At 47.1% G+C, this 15,790-nt stretch overlaps 1 protein-coding gene across 10 annotated transcripts in view; it reads left to right on the forward strand.

The window, feature by feature from the left end:
• Positions 1-1,041: 1,041 nt before the first annotated feature.
• TNRC6C (trinucleotide repeat containing adaptor 6C) overlaps positions 1,042-15,790 on the forward strand; it is a 316,602-nt gene continuing 301,853 nt past the window's right edge. For 3 of the 10 annotated variants that reach the window (XM_057401438.1, XM_057401444.1, XM_057401437.1), the window contains exons 1-2: positions 1,044-1,273; positions 10,107-10,204. The gene's annotated coding sequence lies outside the window, so the exon portion shown is untranslated. Of the gene's footprint in view, positions 1,274-1,473; positions 1,624-10,106; positions 10,205-15,790 lie in introns of those variants that run through there. The other 7 variants (XM_057401435.1, XM_057401443.1, XM_057401439.1 and 4 more) reach the window with 5 other exon arrangements.

The following is a 15,790-nucleotide window of genomic DNA, read 5'->3' on the forward strand; positions in this document are numbered from 1 at the left end:
CCGGTGCCTTTCGGGGAGCAAACCCAACGATAAGCAAATTTACAGCAGCCCCTCCTTGGGTGATTTCCACAGCGCAAAGACCCCCTGCCTCCCACCCCCTTCGTGTGCATCTTCTCTTAATTAATTAATACTGCATTCATCACTGCTTAATTCCCGTTTCCGTAGCACCCGAGGAGGGGGGGCTGTGGGCAAAGGCGGGTGCTGAGGCAGTCGGGATCCGCTGTCTTAGTGGAGGAGCTTAATTAGCCCCCGTGACAATATGGGAGCGTTTCCCGCAGCTCTGCAATGGGTGGTTTCAAACTGGTGCCCAGTGAGCACAGCCCCAGGTCCCTGCGCTGCTGCTCGGGGTGTGCTTGTGGGGAAAGGTGACCCTTTAAAAAGCAAACAAAAATGCCCCAAACTGGTCTCTTTTGGAGCTTTGTGAAGGACGGGAGGCAAAGGGGTCTGGTTGGTGATGGGGGCAGGCAGGCTGGACACTGGGGATAGACCACATTGGGCTGTGAGGGCTCTGGTACCCCCTTCTCTGCTTGTAGCTGTCACCATCAGCATTGCAGGGCTCCTTTTCTTTCGGTGTTTTTACCTTAAACACAACCTGTTGGCACAGCAAACATTAACTGCAATGGTGCTGTTAGGAGAAGAGCGTAACTTCTTGAGGACTGTCTGGAAAGGAAGCCAATGCGCTTGTCGTCCCGGTTTTGTGGCACGCGTTGGAGTCTAGATCGGTGCCTTTATTTTGTTTTCTTAAGGTTTTTATCTCCCCATCTTTGAACTCTTCTCCCCTCTACAAAAACCCCAAGGAGAAGCAAACCCTATGTGCCCCACCGCTCATTTCTCAGTGGGGTGGTGACCCACAGGTATGTGTGCTCCTACCCAAGCAGATCCCACCTGGCTGGGCACCATGTCTAAGATAAGATGGAGGTACCTAGCACGCGCGCGTGTGTGTGTGTGTATGAGGAGGGAAGGGAAGATGGAGGGGGAACAAAAGCAGCAGATCCGCTGCGGTGCTGGGCCGGGCTCCTTGCCAAGAGCGGCTGCGGCACGCAGCCCTGGTTGGGGTGGTGGTGGTTCCCCCCATTGACATGGCTGGCGATGCTCCCGCCTGCCCTCTCCTCCCCGGCGCGAGCTGGGGCGTGAAGGTGGCTCTGGGCTGGGATGCGGGATGCTGCCTCACCCTTCCCACCGCTAGACGGGACCACGGCACCGGCGCTCCGGCAGCCCGATGCGCGCCTGTCCCGCGTGACTCGCATACGCAATGCAGCCATGCTTAACGAGCGTGAGTAATTATGCCAGGCGGAGGCTTGGGGTGCGGGGGGCGGTCGGGATCGTGTGTGCGCATGAGGGTTGGTTTGGCTTGACGGGTTTTTTTCTTAATAATTCCCATCATTCCCACCCCTTTTCCTCCCCCCTGCCCAGTCCGTGGCATTGAAACTTGGCCACCTCCTTGGCAGTGTCTTCGGGAGGGCCGGGGATGCGGGGGTCAGTTGGCACAGCAACTGCTGTTCGGGGACAAAAGGAGGCTTTTTTTGCAGCGACAGTAGCAGCTGCCAGCCAGAATAGCAAATCCGTGCGACTTGGCACCACTCCAGCTTCCTTGAGGGTTGCAGAGGGATGGTATGTTGGAGGGTAAGACTAGCTAATTAATCTTCTGGCAGGGAACAATGTAATATCAGACAATTACAAAGACAGAATGAAATTACTATAGTGGGAAGGCTGGCATATGAATTTCTCAAAGGGTCCATCCCTCAACCCGCCGCTGTTACTTAATATGCAGGAAAAGCACCGACTGTACATGTGCTTTTCTGTTGTGTGTAAGGGGGGGTTGTATGAATTGAATTATGTGTTTGGAGGAGGGGTGGCGGGACGCGGGCTCCGTTGCAGGATAAGCTTTTTGAGGAGCAAAAGGGAGAAAGAAGAGTTTTTCCAAGCAGAGATGTTCCCTGTCAACTACCATGCCGAGAGGGCAGACGTGGCGCGTCGCTGATGCTACAAGCTCACAGGGTCGGGGATATTTTTCCTGGTTATTTTTAATGATTACACTGTGATGCCTGATAACTACAGATTTTTGGAGGAGGATCTGGCTGCTGGGCAGAGGGGGAAGGATTTCCTTCCGTCTTTTTTGCATGGAGAAGCCCTCAAAGAGCTTTGGAGCTGCTGAAAGTTACTGGGGAAACACACCTACCAGCTCAGTGGTGGTAATTGCCAATAATTAGCTGTAATCACTGCTACCTGCAGTTGGGACACTGTGATGAATAAAGCAGTGCAAGCCACATGGTGCAGGCTCCCTCTCTGTTTATTTGCTGTGGGGAAAGAATTAGGAAGGTCTCATTTATCCTGGAGCACAGGAAAGCATCGGTGGGAGATGGAATTAGTATAGGAAACCCCTCCTTCCTCCTCCTCCTCCTTGCCAGGCGTTAGGGATAAGCTAATGACTCTCCTTCTGCATCTCCCTCCCAGGATGAAACTAAATGCAGTGGGATCTCTAGAAGCGTCATTAAAAACCCAATGTGAAAACAATATCAGTCAAATTCTGTTTGCAATGCTGGATGTGTGCGTATGCACACCAAGTCCCTGGGGACACGGCCAGGAGCTGCCTCGAGCCAGCGGAGGATCTGGAACAACTCCAGCTTGGTTGTTCTTTCTCCTAAGGAATTAGAGTAGAGTTTTGTTTGGTGTCTGTAGAGGTGAAATGATGCAGGGATGATGTTTAAAACCCACTGTCTGCCTGAGCTGCTGGGCTGGGCTGCTGGTTATCACTGAAGCTGGTGGAAACTTAGGCTGAGTAAGTGTGGTTTTAAGGGGGTAACAATGTCAAGTGATGGATTGGCAAACTGGGCAGATCAGGAGGAGCTGCACACAGCCTCGTCCTTGACCTGTGTCCTGAAAGGCATCCTGGTGGGTGCCAACCCACCCATGGGGATTTGTCTGAATATTTCTCTGGGCTGGATAAATATCAGAAACTCTTCCCATTGGGTTTCATTAGGGATGAAGGTCCCATCAGAATTCCTTTGGCATGGTGCATATGGATGCGTGGAGCTGCCTATGTGCTCACTCAGCCCAGCCTGGGCTCCCTGTGCTGGCTCTGAAACTGGAGAAACCAAAAATTCCCTGCCTGGCCAGGGTATCCCAAAAGCCAAGTCTCTGCTCCCACCATCTGCTGTACCCACCCTCTGTTTGCTCTGAGGGTCCCCAAGTGCTTGAGTGCACAGTGCCTGCTCTTTGGATGCAGAAAAGAACGGATGGTGCCCCTTTGGTTGCTGTCCTTATCTGCAGGCAACCAGACCTCCAGGGCCTGAGGTTCTGAGGGAAGCTCTTTTAAGATCAGCTCAACTTAGAGGCTGAAGGTCTCAGAGGTTTCCTATCCAGATAGTGATGGCTCTAGTTATGGATGCTGATGAGAGTGAAGAAACTGAATTTATCCCAATCATTTAATAAACAACAATTCATTTGGACTCAAGCTTGAATGTTAAAAATCACGCAGTTGAGTCCCTGTTCTGGGCTGTGTCTAAAGTCCTGCTGAGGATGGACTCTCCCTGTCCAGCAATCCTGTCCAGCCCTAGCCTTGGTTTTGGCTCCGTGTGCATTATCTTTTCCACTTCCACACAGGAGCAGTGCTGCTGGGCTAAGACTGAGTTGCTTCATGTTCAGCTATTGACACCAGAGATGTTTGTTTCTATAAACTGAGTGCATCTTCTTGACTCTAGGTTCAAGTTTTCCTCTATTATGGAGTTTTCTTTACACTGGAAAAAATCTGTAGCGCTGGAATTTTGCCTTCAAACCACACAATAAAAAACACAAAGCCCCAACCTTTCACAGTCAGTTGAGTCAATGAAAGTCACCCCCTGGGTCCTGCTCACATTCACACTGTGAGGTGAATTTACCCATGGAGGTGGGTGTATCCAAACGTGTGTGTGCTAAAGAGCTAACAGCGGTCTGGGCAGTCTTTGACCTGAAGAGGTGATCCTTGGTGCTGCTGAAATTCCCTCTTTGCAACAGGCTGTGTCTCCCCTCAAGCCCTGCTGAGTGCTCCAAGTCAACTTCTGGAGTTAGGAAGTTTAATTTGTAATAAATCTGCATTAGAGTACAAGTAAATCTGCTTCAGTGGCTATAAAAATTAATTCCTTATCCTAAACATTATTATATAGCTTTCAAAATGAATTGACTGTGGTTGGTAGCCTACTATGTGCTGTTATTGGTAATTAGTGTAACAAAATAGCATTGCTGTAATATTTCCTGTCTACCCCTCCCCCAGTTGGGAGCTATTTCCTATTAGAGAATCAGAATTGCAAATGCCTGTGTGCAAACCGCTCTCGTTGGTTTCTGGATGCATTCTGCGTGTGTTGGAAGTCAATCTGTTCCTTTCTCTGTGTCGGCCTGTGGTTTTCTGGGAGCGTTTGCTTCCGAAAAAGCTTTGGTGCGGCACAGGGCACCATTAGAGCCTGATGCTGGAGGGTGCTGGTGGCTGCCTGGTGGTGCCCAATGTTCTTGGATCTCCTCTGAGCTGCTGAGGTTGCTTACCGTCTCCCAGGCCCTTGTGCCGTGTCTTGCAGGCAACATGCCTTTGTTGTCTTCATCCAGAAGCTCAGCTTGCCCTAGAAGACATGATGGATCTGGCTGTGAAGGTGCTGGAGCTGGGCAGCTCTGAGTCTGCCAAGAGGTGGAGGGAAGCAGAGGCTCCCTTTTCTGAAGCAAACAATAAATGAAGGAGAAGGCTGAGGCAACAATTCCCGGGCAGCCAAAGGGGGCACATAGCAGAAAGATGCACACATGGAAGGCTGAAAGAACCTGAAAATCTCTCCTATGACTTTGCCACTGGACGAAGCAAGTTTTCACACCTTACTCTGTTGGCTTGACTATGCAACCTGAATGGGATTAAAAGGGGGATGGCAACAGAGGAGCAGCAACTCAAAGGTTAGGATATACATTTCTACTTCTTGTGAGACAGATGGACACTGTTGGGCAGCTTCGCTCCACAGCCCCGTTCTCATCTTGTCCAATGCCATTCTGCATTGCAGGGCTGTTCTGCCTGGCCAACAGTTATCAAACCCCGGTGCCCACCTCAAATGTCTTGGCACAGCCTCTCAGGAACACGCATACTAAACAATGCTGACCAAAACATACAACTGGCATTTGTTAGTGGAGTTTCCCATTGAATTATTTTTTTACCATCATAAGTCTTTTTTTTCCCCCTCCCAAATTTACAGCCTTCAACATCACCTTTTGAAATATTCCTTTGCAGCCATGCAGGTTAGAAACCTGATTCATAGCGAGTGAAAGCTCAGATTCCCCTGTAACTCTGTAACTTTCTGACTCTGGGATCTGGGGCTTGTATGTGAACTACCCAATTTAAAACTTAACAGCTCTGTAACAAGAACCTGGGACCAGAGAAATTGGAAGCTGGGGGGAGCCTGATGTTTTTTCCATGCTGTCCCCAGCATGGAGCTATTTCTTGAGTTTGGATGACATGACAGCTTCAGAAGTCTGGATGTATGCCCTGGACTCAGTCAGCCAATATATCACAGAGCTGAAAAATGCAGAAAATAAGCAGTAAAAGTGAGTGGGGGATATCTTTGCCACCCTGGAAAACATTCAAGGTTTAGGTACAGTAGTAATAACGATATCAGTACCATTCTTGGCCCAGATGAGGATGGTAAATCACAATTCCAGCAAGTTACAAAGTGAACAGGCTGTGCCAGCCGAAACCTTTGATTAGGTTTTGGTCGCTGAGCCTGGGGTTTTGTGTTTCAGCTGGAGCTGGACAAATGCAATTAGCTTAAGCTTGAGGATACGAATTCCCTCCAAGCTGGGGGAGGAAAATAAAACTGCATGTTGGAAGGTGATATAATTGTGACTTTCTCCAACTATTTTTTTTTTCCCTTAGGTCAGAGGATATTGAAATGATTTAAAGCAGGATTTTGCTGGGAACGAACTGATGTATTTTCTTCCAATGTAAAACCCCACGCTGATATCAGCAAGGCCACTGCTGTACTTTGAATCCTCTGTCCCCATCACTCCTGCAGGACAGGAGCAGCACTTTGGGTGTTGTTGGCACTGGCCAGGAAAATGGGGATATTTTCTCCTTTTTTAGCTTCCTTATGGAAAAGCCTGTATCTCAGGAGTTTGTCTGGAATTAAGTGTTTTTAAGCCCTTTGACCAATTCCTTCTGTCCTCTTGGTTTGGGGAAAAAAAATTGTGGCTTTTCTGTGATTCTACCGACATCTTTCTAACTGGAAGTTAATTTTGTTGCACTGATCACTTGACTCTTTCAAAGCCCCATCAAAGTAATTTCAGCTTCGTTCTTGGTGCCAGACAGGTATTTCTCTATCTTTTTAATGAACTTTTTAACTCTGGAGGAGAAACATAAGAAAACAAGACCTGTAGTAAATCACTTTGGTGAATGAGTCCTTACTAAAGCTGGGCAGAAATCAGATCTCCTGTTTGCAGAAAAACTCAAATGAAACCAGTCTCAAAGTTAGAAAGAAAAAAAATCTGAAAACAAAAATTGGGTCAAATTAAATATTTAATTTCAATAAAACCAAAGTTTTTCAAACATAATTTCAATAAAATCAAAGTATTTCAAAAGTATTTCTTTGGTTAATATTTTATGAGACAAACCTAAAATTAAACATAAAGTTTTTTCTCAGTGGGGAAAAAACAGAGGTTGTTTTTGTGTTTTTTTAAAGAAAAAAGTTCATATGATGAAAGTACCTTTTTTTCCCCTCAGAATAAATTTTTTCTCATACTGAGAATCTGTGTATGATGTTGTGTCACAGCAGCCAGTTCAGAGAGATGGTGCCTCTCTGGGTACCGGATCTGATGATGCTCCAGGGACAAAGATGCGCTCTTGCTGTTGCAGTGGAGTTTGCAGAAATCAGTCTTTAGTGTTCTCTTTTCTATTTCTTGCATGGACTTGCTGTGGTAGACAGATTTGGGTAGACAGGTAAAATAGTGATGTGATGGTCACTGTGACTTCTAGCATCTGTGTGAAGGACCTGTGGTTCTACTTGGCTCTTTGAGGTTTTCATTTCGTGCTTTGATGGTTGAGTACAACCTGTCCGAGGAACAGAGGCACATGTGGCAAAACCCCCTTCGAATTTGTCTAATCTTCAATTGTAGAAGTGTTTTTCTTTATTCTCTTTGTGCACACATAGAAAGAGAGACTTCTTATGAATTCCAAAACACAACATGGTAAGGTTGGGCTGTAACATTAGTATTTGTGTATGCTTCCAAGGGAAAACTCCACTTCCTGGCCTGAGTTTATATATGCATAGTTTTTTTTGCTTGAATACTGAAAACCAAGGAGACTGTGCTTTAGTGCCATTATTCTGTGGACTGCTTCCTAAAATCACGTTCATTTGCAGCACAATTCTTGCTCTTTTGTCTAGACTTTCCCTGTGGCAACTAAAAGGCTTGGCTTTTTTTGAGTAATAATAATGGGGCAATGCAATGAAAATGCAGGACAAACACAATGCAGATCAATTCTCTTTAATGTGGGTCATTTATGCATGTGCTTGTCTGGTGGTATTTGTCCTCTGATGTTTGGCAAATGTGCTATTTAGCTGTTTTCTTTGACCCTAAATCACTTTGTCTGCAGCAAGCTTCCACTCCTGCTAGGAGGCAAAGCGGCTACGCTTAACCTTTTGTTTTCTACAGCAGATTTCTGACAACATAAATAGTTTGCTGCTCACTGGCAAGATTGTTGCACTGGCAGGAATAATCCTGTTTCTATCAGTTATGTATTCTGAGGCTTTTCTCACTGTTTTCCTCTGGCAGTTACTAAACTAGGTGCAGATCTGACGGACAGGAGTCTATGCCACTGCTTCTGTTGCAAAGCTGAGCCTAACGGCAACAGGCACATGTGAACAAGGATTAAAATGAAGGTCTTGCAAAGCCATGGCTTGGGAGCACTCCAGTGTCTGCTGCAGCTGCACTGGTGCTACCAGCACTGCAAATCTCAGATTTCAATCTGTTACATCCAACTTCGGTGCCAGTTTAGGCCATTCTCAATGGGATGCTTCACATGATGCTGCCTTCGCTCCCCTGTGCCAGGGAGCAAGATGTGTGTGTGTGTGTGCTGTGTGCTCCCCTCCACTAACCAAGGAGGCATGAGCTGCCAAAGGGAAGCTTTTCCCAGGTTTTCTTTCTCTGCCACAGAGCAGGCTGCTGTTACCTGGGGCAGTTGCAGAGCAGACAGCAGCACTGCTGGAATGAGGGCAGGAGCTGTACAAACAATTTACTACCCTGCTGCAAGGATGCTACAACAAGGCCCATAAACAGCCACATAAAGGGAATCTGGGTGGGAGCTGGGAATACCCTGACAAACACAATTCTCCCTTAATTTAATAGAACGGTCCATTCAGCAGAGAATATATTGTAAAGCTCTCTCAGGTTGGATGGCCTCCTATTGTGTCTGGCCTTTGAAGTGCTGATTAGCTGGGCTGGGAACACGCTGATAAAAAGTTAATTTCTATTTGCTGTTGCTTTGTAATTGGATGAACACGAAAGCAATTAAATATTAAAACATACAAACAAATAACGAAGTCACTGTAATTAGCCAAAGTTTGATCACTGTCATATTTATTTAGGAGGAGATGATACGTCTCAGCAGGTGACATTTTAAATACCCTTGGCTGCTTTGGTGTTGTCTTCAGAGAATGCTGAATAATGTACGGAGGATTTAATTAAACCCCATTGTAAATCAGCTGTGATGACAGGGAAGTGACGGCCACATGTTGAAAAGAGAATTAGGCCGAAGCAAGAGAGATTAATTAACTGTTTTCTACGGGGTTCAACCTAAGCATGGGCAGGGAGTTTGTCCAAGGAGGAGAACTTGGTTTTTAAAGTTGTTTTGCTTGAGGTTGGAGAAGGATGCTCTGCACCTGGAGATACTGCAGCCCCATAAGGGGTGGCTGTGATTGTTCATATAACAGCTGTGATTTGTCATATAAAATGAGAGGGGGAAACTGAGGCACTTTGTGCTGCAGCCTGCAGCAGTAGGTGCTGCTGGGTGGCTCTTCCCTCCCAGCACCTTTGCAGCCTCTGGGCAGGACAGTCCCCCTGGCTTGTTGGTACAGAAAAGATGTTTCACCTCAGTAAGTCAATCCCAGGAATCCTGAAAAGCTGCTTTGAACCTTGAAGCAGGAGGGGAAGGGAAGGTTCTGGATATTTGCTCAGCCTTGGCTGCATTAGGAAGCCCCAAAGTTTATTAGGCAGTTATCCAAGCTCCCTGGTGGAGTCTTTTGCAGGATATGCTTTCTTCAGGTCCATTGGTCACTGGCCAAAGCAAGTGAGGGTCAACGTGTTATAGTAATGACAAGAAATAAACTCAGCCAAACTGGTGGGTGTTGCCTGAATCCAATTTGGTGAGTTTTATGTTAATGGAGAAAGTAGTGTGAGAGAGAAATGACAGAGCAAAGGGATAAGGGAATGAGAGGAATTGAAATGTCAAGGGGAGGGTAAGGGTCAGTGTGTGTGGTTAATCAGCAGCATTCACATTTGAAGATTATCAAGCCTGATGGGTAAGACTCTTAACTAATTTGGGCATTTCTAAAGCCCTATTGCCTTCTGTGAACATGGGCTGTAGGAAGAGGAGGTGGTTCAGCTCTTGTGCAAGGCAAGATCTGATTGCTGGCCAGGCTTGGAAAAGCATTTTATCTGAGGCAGTTACAAGGAGCTTATCAGGCGTAGATCCAGCACTGGTTGCCACCTAGAAGAAGGTATAGACCACACCAGGCTTTTCCTCCTCTCGTCTTGTACTGAGAGACAATATTTCCAGTGTTATGTGAGATGTATTCCCTGCTGCCGGTGAGGGACAGACATGGGAGGAAGTCGGGCTGAAGAACCTTAGTAAATTAGATGGAACTCCCCCAGAACATCCCCATGCTGGGTTTGTAGGGGGTTTGTGGTGAAGAGCCTTGCAGACTTTAACTGTGAGATAGGAGTTAAAGAAAGAAATGGGCTGGGCAGTGGGGCTAAAGGGGGCTCAGGAAGAGAGCCTTGCGAGGGGAACATGAGCCCCATGGCCGGATTAATGGGATGCTGCTGTGCTTTGGGAATGCACAGGGTGATTTGATTTCCTATTGAACCATCCCATGCATCTCCTCTGGCAGGGCCATCGCTGATCACCAGGGACCCAGGGCGAGGATGAGCCTTGGTGGCTTGGTGTGGACAGCTCAGTGCAGAAGCAGCAGTGGTCCTTCTTGCACAGGTAAGATGCTGCCTCACGTGGGATCACAGCATGCGGATGAGGCTTTAGCTGCCGGAGGTGATGATTTGCACATGTGACTTTGCATTTCAAAGCCTCGTTTTTCCCCTCTCTTAGCAATGAAAACTGGGAGTAATTGTACACATAGCAGGAAAAAAATTCATTTTATTCCCAGAGGTGTAAATTAATTGATTCAGCCCAGGAAAAAGACCTGGGCGCTTTTACAACCAACTCCCTGAAGGCATCTCCTCGCTGTACAGGTCTGATCAAAAATGCAAATAAGATGTTAGGAGGAGTAAGAGATGGGAAAGGATGGAGGGTAATAAGGAAATACAGTATTGTAATGGCGCAAAGAGTACTGCTTCCTTCTCTGAATACAACACAAAACCATGATTTCTGTTCCCCAAACGGTCTTGCAGTTCTGCTGGGTGTGCAGAGCTGATGAAAATAGCGATGGGGAGCTGGAAAACCCCCTTGTCAGGGCAGAGTGACTGGCTGGATGTGCAGAGCACTGGGCTGACATGATGCCCAGCCCCAGAGCAGGGAATGGAAGCCCTGCCTCTACTAAAAAAGGCTGTGGTGGTGTGAAGCAGCTCACTCTGAGCTCCACGCTCATGGGCAGTGAGCTCATCCTTTCCTCAGTGGCTGTGGAGTCTACAGCCTGACATCAGGGCTGTGTGGGAAGCAGTAGTTGTCAAGAAGGGATTTATCCTTCCCCCTTTCCTCATCCCTGACTTGCTGGTTGTGGTTTGGGTCTCTTCAGCCTCTCCTGAAACTTCAGGGAGCGCTGCTGTGACAAACAAACCACCCCCGTGCATGTCCTGGTACTGCCCTCTTGGGCTGGGGTTGGTGTAGCTGCTCCTGTGGGCTGGGTTGTGCTGTCTGATGGATTTGCACATGGAAGAGCATGTTTTCCTCTGTACTACTTAGGCAGGCAATACGGATGAGGCTTTTGCTGTCTTCCATAGTGCTGGATTTATGGGCTCTTCTAAATCAACAGTGACTACTATTCATTGGTGGCAAGACTCCAGTCTTGCTCTTGCTCTCTCCTCCTTTAGCATGTTTTTGCCATGACTTTTGGCCTTCCAGTGTAAGCCTTCAGCTTACTGAAGGTGCCTGAGGAGGTGTTTTGTGGTGGGTTGTATTATGAGGAAGAGATGGTCTTTGGGATGATCCATAGTAAGTATGCAATCTTGGTTGCCCCAGATTGAAATGGTTATTTAGGTGATCCTTGCAATCCATGGGGAGAGACGACCATCTCTGAGCAGGGGCTTTTGGGGGCCTGTGTCCTTTTGTATCTACTGAGGCATGCCTGCAGCAGACTCACTAGATAAGATACAGAGAAACTTCATCTCAAATGAACCCCACTGCTGCTGGGTTCCCAGCTGCTGCAGCAGATGGGACTGGAAAAGCTGTGGGCTCATAGCTGAGTGTGAAGGCTGTCAGAGCAGGGTCCTAAACACTGAAAGCTTCGATTTGCAAAGCTCTAAGAAATAAGTCCTTTTTGCATCTCACATCGAGCTCCCAACCACTCGGTACCCTCCTGGATTCAATTTGGCTGCGCCTCAGTTCCTCATCTCTACAAGAAGAATTCCACCTTTCCTCACAGGGCTGCTCTAAGGCAAATTAATGTTTGCAAACCACTTGGATACTATGATAATAAATGCTGTGAAAGCCCAGGAGAAAATTAATAGCTCATTATTTAGACCAAGACTTCAATCGTATGCCATATCCCGGACACAGGGCTACATATTGAATGATGAGGATAAAGAAAAATATTGAATAGCTGCTCATTAAGAGAGCACCATCCATCTGGTGTATGAAAGGGAGCTTTTTCCTGCGGAAAAAAAGTGGTCCACGATCATGTTATTACAATGTGTGTTGCAATGCATCTCTACAAGGGGACTGGGCTTTGGTTATCTGTGCAGGCTGGATTCTGGCATTTTTCAAGTGCTTGGCTGCAACCTGACTGCTCTTTTAACACTGGGGTTGGCTTTAATATGTAGCAAAGAGATAAAAATGCCAGTAGATGGCACCCAAGAATATGGAGCATCACTCCCGGGTGTGTGAGACCAATAAACGTGTTGTTGTGTACCACAAATGGCTTCCTCTGCGCAGCTTTTTATATCAGCTCCTTATTTTTTTTCCTGCCTTCTTCTGGCTTGGCGATTTGGTGCACAGAGCAAAGGGGAAACAAGTGCATGAAGCAGCAGGGGTGGTTAGGTGCTCTGCGCACTCTGATCTCAATATTGTTTCTACCTTTTGGGTTTCAATTACTTGCCCGTCTAGAAATCCTGAGCTGTGCTCTCCTCAGCTGACCTTTTTTTTTATGCTTTGCTTACAGCTTGCTTGTAAAACGAGATGAGAACTTAATTTGAAAGCTGAAGTTAATTGACCTAAATAAACTAAGAGCCTTCTGTTGGCTTTACGGCGAAAAAACCCTGCATAACCTAGCTCTCCCCCTTAAACATATCGCAGAGCAGAATGGTTTTCCTGGTGCATCTTCGAGCTGCTGCTGTTTACTGACAGTTAGTTGTGGCGTAGTATTGTCTAGAGAGAAAAGCTGTTGTGCTCAGCACTGATGCGCAGCAATGGGAAGGCAGCACCAACCTGGAGCGGCTCGCTTTGAGTAGGAAAGATTGAGCAGGGTAGTGACCCAGGCAAGGCTCTAGCTGCAGACTATCTGGGCTAGGTAGAAAACAAGTCCTAAGCTGCAGAAAAGTCTCTCCGTGTCTGCTTTGATGGCACAGAGCAGAGCCTTTTGCTGCCAGATTTCCTCGCTCAATGTGTGGTGTTACAGGATTGACAAAGGCAATTTTGAGCCAGGCTGTCGTCTGGAGGATGAGCCTGGCATTTAAGGTCTGTGATAACCTTTGTGATCTGTGATACTGTCTCCCTGCTGGGACTACAACCTCAGGCTGTCACCTCCTCTACTCTTCCAGCCACAGCTACCACCCAGCTCTCCCACTCTGTCTCACCAGCTTGCTGTCTGAGCTCTGCTCAGAGAGCATCAGTCCTGGTATGACTACACAGCTCTACCTGGGGCAAGCAGATGCTCTTGTGCCAGTTTAGCTTGATTCAGGGCTACCTGAAATAGCTGAAACCAGAACAAGCAGTACTATGTCCATAGCTGTGTCAGTGCAGTGATCTAAATGCTTTCTGGCTGCGTTCATGTCATTTTTCCTATCCAGGCAAGTTGCTGGGCTAGGCTGAAGGATGCTCTTCTGGGAACTGCAGAAGAGAGGATGAAAAGATAAAGGGCACAGTGTAACCCTTCAGCTCAGCTCCTCAGAAAGCATTGGCTGTAGAGCTCTGAGCACTGGATAAAGATGGGAGACCTTGGTTTCACCTCTGAGTCTGCTGGAAACCCATCATATGAGCTTGGTCAAAAGGGAGTTAGCCATTGCCCTTCTCTGTGCTGCAGTTCTCTTGTAAAACAGTTTTGACAATAGCCTGTTTCTTTGTGAAAGCTATTGCAGCTCTGTGAATGAAATGTCCCCTTTTTACACGTTCTTCAGGTGATATACTTGGGGCTGGGGGAATTTGGAATGAGACAGTAAAATGACATCATGGATTTAGATTGAAAACACAGACATGTTTGGGTCCGACACTCCAAAAACGTGTGTTTTCGGCTAAACCTCCCGTCTTTAGAGGATTTGCCAGGACACGGGGAGGGAGGAGGCAGCTGCTGGGGTCCTCCCTGCAGCTGTGGCAGTGGGAGCCCTCTTGTGGCACACAGTGGATGTGCCTGAGATGTTGGGAATGTTGGCTGGGATGTCGAGTCGGGATGGAGAATCCGATTAACAAAAGAAGTAACCTAGAGAGCGAGAGAGATGTGTGTCCAGGAATAACCGGTTCAGTGGGGAGCTCTATTTCAAAAGCCCTCATTCAGTGCAAGGCAATAACAGCAGCTGATGTTGCTTCATCTGGGGGAAGTCACGTACTATTGAAGAATTGCCAATGCACCTCTAAACTAGGTGAAAGAAGGGCATTGTAGAGTACCCTGAGCTTGAAGGGAGCCACACAGGTCAGCCCAAAAGTTAAACCATGTATCTAAGAGCATTGTTCAAGTTCTGCTTGAACACTGACAGGCCTGGGGCTATGACCACTTCCTGGGCTTCTTGCTTCAGAGTTTAACCACCCTCTCAGTGAAGAGCTTTTTCATCATAGCCAATATAAACTTCCCCTGACACAGCTTTAAACCATTCCCTTGCATTGTGTCACCAGAGGTAAAGATCAGCATCTTCAGCTCCACTCTCCCCCATGATGAAGTTGCAGACAGCAGCAAGGTCACCCCTCAGTCTGCTCTTCTCCAGGCTGAAGGAACCAAGTATCCTCATCTGCTCCTCATAAATCACATCCTTTAGCCCTTTTGCCATCTTTGGGTCCCTCCTTTGGGCATATTCTAATAATTGCATATCCTTTTTATCTTGTAGGGCCCCAGACTGCACACAGCAGGTGAAGCCACGCCAAGGCTGAGTATTAAGGGACAATCATGTCTTTGGCTGGTTAGTTATACTGTGCTTTAATGCACCTCAGGCTATGGTTGGTCATTTTTGCTGCCAAGGCACATTGTTGACTCCTACTGAGCTTCCCATCAACCAAACCCCACTAGTCCCTTTCTGCAGGGCTGCACTCCAGCCTCTTGTCTCTCAGTCTATATGTACATCCAGGTTACCCAGCCCCACGTGCAGAATCTGGCACTTGTTGAGTTCCACACAACCGATGATTACCCAGAGCTCTAATGTGTTGAGGCCATTCTGTAAAGGCTTCTCTACCCTTGAGGGGAGCAGTTGTTCTTCCTAATTTATTATATGCTGTCAAGCTCACTTAGTGTGTGTTCAACTCCTGTGTTCAGGTTATTGATAAAAGCACTGAAGAGCTTGGGCTCAAAAATTGAGCTTTGGAGGAGAACACTATTGGCTGGCCACCAGCCAGATGTTACACCATTTACTGCAGCTCTTTGAACCTGACCTTCAGCCGGTTGTGTTGTGTACATGTCTAACTGTATGCTGGTTATCTTGTTCAGAAGCTTGCTGTGAGACACAGTATCAGAACCTTGCTAAAATCCACAAAACCACACAGCCACTACTCTCCCTTTGTCCATTACGTGGCTGATTTTGTTATGAAAGGATATTAAGGTAGCAAAGCATGACTATCCCTTCATGAGCAGATGTTAGCTTTGTCCAATGACTGCGCTCTCTTTCAAGTGTTTTTCAGTATCTCTTAGAATAATCTTCTCCATAATTTCACCAGGCACCAAAGCGACACTGACAGGCCTATAATTACCAGGGTTGTCTTTCTTGTCCTTCTTGAAAACTGGAATAACATTTCCTAGCTTCCAGTTGACTGGGACCTCTCCAGGCTCCCAGGACCACTGATGGATAACTATGAAAAGCCTCACAGTAACATCAGCCAACTCTATCAGTAACCTGGAAGGAGTCTCATCAGGCCCCATCGTATTATGTTATACTTTGCAGTACAGCTAATTAGTTGCACTAGCTAATCCTGTGCAAGTTTAAAGTCAACTGAGACGTTATTGCTCCCCCAGTCATGACCCTCCAACCTGGGGCTCCAGGCACCCCAGGG

This window comes from Pezoporus wallicus, unplaced genomic scaffold (assembly GCF_028554395.1).
Source record: "Pezoporus wallicus isolate ANWC-B61680 ecotype Strahan unplaced genomic scaffold, APGP_CSIRO_Pwel_v1 contig_8702, whole genome shotgun sequence".
Lineage (NCBI taxonomy): Eukaryota > Metazoa > Chordata > Aves > Psittaciformes > Psittacidae > Pezoporus > Pezoporus wallicus.